The sequence below is a fragment of the Ornithodoros turicata genome, chromosome 6 (assembly GCF_037126465.1).
Source record: "Ornithodoros turicata isolate Travis chromosome 6, ASM3712646v1, whole genome shotgun sequence".
Taxonomy (NCBI): Eukaryota; Metazoa; Arthropoda; class Arachnida; order Ixodida; family Argasidae; genus Ornithodoros; species Ornithodoros turicata.
The window spans coordinates 55,756,951-55,759,673 of record NC_088206.1 but is presented as its reverse complement, the minus strand read 5'-3'; the positions used below and the strand labels follow the sequence as shown (position 1 = coordinate 55,759,673).

At 45.7% G+C, this 2,723-nt stretch overlaps 1 pseudogene; it reads right to left on the bottom strand.

The window, feature by feature from the left end:
* Positions 1–384: 384 nt before the first annotated feature.
* On the bottom strand, positions 385–1,567 carry LOC135398083 (piggyBac transposable element-derived protein 2-like; annotated as a pseudogene).
* Between the last annotated feature and the right edge of the window lie 1,156 nt (positions 1,568–2,723).

The following is a 2,723-nucleotide window of genomic DNA, read 5'->3' as shown; positions in this document are numbered from 1 at the left end:
TACAGAAACACAAAAGACGACGAGGTATTTCCTATCCGTACCTGTTTTTCGAAATCCTTCCCGCGTTTCCAGAGCCTTTTCCTTCTTCATCAAAGCCTTCATATTGTCCCAAAGTTTTCGTAGTTGTTTAACTGTTCGTGGCCGGACTCCTGGCATGCTGTTGAATTCATTTGCCAATAATTGCCAGGTCTTGTTTTTTTTTGTGTGTGATAATTTTTGCGTCCGTTTTCTTGCTCTCGATGACCTCACGGTACTTGTAAACAAGTTGGGATACATATGCCTTCTCGTCCTCTGTATATCCCTTTGTTGCCCATGGGAAGTGGGACGACACTTTCGACGCGTTTGCATATATTTTTCTAGGCATCAGGCCCACAGAAACAAGAAACGAAAAAAAAGTTTGGTGTAAAATTGCTAGAAATGTGTTTTTTATTGGTGCCACATATGTTGCAACCAGGAACGGAGCGGCCCGCTTACACTGCGATAAAACTATGCGCGATGAAAATTTTCGAAGCAGTTCAGTTCGCCTTCATCCACGCACAAATAAACGGCACATTTTTTTGCAGTGGGACCGGAGATGCACAACGGACGTGTAGAGTACAATGCCGAGAAATTTTCGCATGTCCAAAAGCGAAACTGGAAGTACCCGTGTGCGGTTTTGCTGTACTCTGTACCTGTTGGTTTCAAAGGTGAGATATTCTAAGAGATCATAGTCGACAAATTTCAAGAACATCCCTAGTGGAGACTTCGCACTTTCTAAACCAGATCGTGGCCTCAGTACGCTGACTTCTTGACCTCGGTTTATAGGAATGTCCTTTTTCACCCAGTGCCAGATTCTCCGTTTCTTTTTCTTTGTTGTCCACGTCACCTCTACATCTGAATCCTCTGAGCTGTCGCCTTCACTGTCACCAGAAGAAGCTTGAGGTAGCCTGCATGGTGTACTCATCACCGCTGTCGGAACTCTCCAAATTCTCATCCTCACTACCACTTGGGCAGTCGAATATCAAGGCCTGAATGTCTTCATCTGTTAGAGGTTTCCGTCTGTAAATGCAAAACCTACTATTTTAGCGAATGATTTTACGTCGAGAACATGGAACGGGCTTTCAAGCGCGGCGACCTTGGCCCCCGCTGAGAACGTGCAATACCTGGGTGCCACAAACGTGTATGCGGAACACAACTCGTGCAATACCCCACAAGATTTGGTCGCACAAAGGTGATATTTTACACTAGGTATCTTCGATCATTTTAAAAAAAGGGCATTGCATTCAGAAGTTACAGATTACAGCCAAACGCAAGTAATAATGCAAAATATGAAACGCTTACCGGTTTTGGCGCGCAGCCGTGGAAGCCATGTTTAAAACTCCCGGGCGGCTTGGCGCGCGGGCAAGTAGCGACATCCCACGCGGGAGGAAGAAAGCTTAGACATCCACGGTTGTGGCTGCTAGGATTTTGGGGTTCCTGTGCTGATTGTCTCTCCGAAAAACGAATTTAGAAAACATCCACAATAAGTAGCCTTGGGCAACAAAGGGATATACATGCCGCGATGTTGCTGCCGTTTCTTTTTCCATATCCACTTAAGTGAAAAGCTGCCAGGAATGAATAACGCCGAGAAGATGTACCTGCGTACGCAGATGCAGGACACGCTCCCTAGTTACACTAGCGCTCTCAACAACGGTTGAGTCGACCACGGTTGAACTCAACCGTGGTTGAGAGTGTTACACTGCAGCGCCAACCGTGGTTGACTGCGCAACCACGGTTGAGTTTCGACCACGACCTACTAGCTCCTGAGCTCCTCAACCACGGTCGGGTCAACTGAAAAGCAAGATGGCGGACTCCACTTCAGCTACTGTAGTGTCGTCGGAAGGAATAAGTGAGCTGCCGTGCAGTAAAAAACACTTCGTTTGGTCAGATGCCATGACGATGCACTTGATAAACCCCTGGGAAGACAGTGTAGCCGTATCGGGGACCAAAGAGGCCAGAAAAGAAACGCCGGCGATTACGACCGCGTCGAGACAGCTACTGCGGTTTTCGTCGGGAAGCAAGTGCGGGTTAAAATAGAAAACCTGACGATGGAATACAGTTAGGAAACTCAGTTAGTTCATTTCTTGTTTCTGCTTGCTTTGTTGCGTATGTCATAGCTACTTACGCCTATTTTATCCAGCTACCACAACATGCCGGTAGATGATTCCGTGCGATCAGTGGCATTTTCGTCGCATTCCTGCGAGCGCGTATATGATGTACATGCTGTTTGGTGTCCTTTTCGATGTTTCATACTATTTGGTACAACTGATGACATGTCATACTTGAATTTCTAGCTTCACCTATGAAAACTACAGCCACACTGCACGGTTTCGCACTGCTACAAAACTACTGCTTCAGAAACAGTGATGTCGTGATTGGTGAGCATAACCACAGCTGAAATGTGAATCTATGTGCTGATATGATGTGTGGAACTCTGCATCTGGCTGATCTGCTTCAGGACGATGAGGGGATATGGAAATGGAGTGTGTACGTCCTCTTCGCTGGAATATGTGTTGCAGTTAGTATATCACTGCTTGTTCTGAACTCTTGTGAACCAAGCATGTGCTTAAAACATGTAATAGTTTGTAAAGGCATTATCAAGTGGTAAAAAATAAAAGAGCAACAATTTTGAAGTCACTAAAATGATAAATATGGATGAGCATTTACTAAGCTGGAAATCAGTGCCAGTGCTGGCAATGCTGCAT